The sequence below is a fragment of the Xiphophorus hellerii genome, chromosome 14 (assembly GCF_003331165.1).
Source record: "Xiphophorus hellerii strain 12219 chromosome 14, Xiphophorus_hellerii-4.1, whole genome shotgun sequence".
Taxonomy (NCBI): domain Eukaryota; kingdom Metazoa; phylum Chordata; class Actinopteri; order Cyprinodontiformes; family Poeciliidae; genus Xiphophorus; species Xiphophorus hellerii.
In genome coordinates this window covers 1,795,857-1,796,074 of record NC_045685.1, presented here as the reverse complement: position 1 = coordinate 1,796,074, position 218 = coordinate 1,795,857, and positions in this window count along the sequence as shown.

Below are 218 nucleotides of genomic sequence, written 5' to 3'. Positions count from 1 at the left end.
GCTGCAGAGTCACTGGACTGGCTTTATGGCAGCAGAGACGTTTTAATGATGAGGTGAAATAAATCCGTCTTATTCAGAGTCCCCTCCTGCCAGCTGAGTCTTAATCCCATCCATAATTCCAAAGTTAAAGACGCTGACCGTGACACCACCACGTCGCTGCTGCATATAGAGAAAAGACAGACAACGACTCTGCCCTTTATTTGGACCCACCAGAGTGC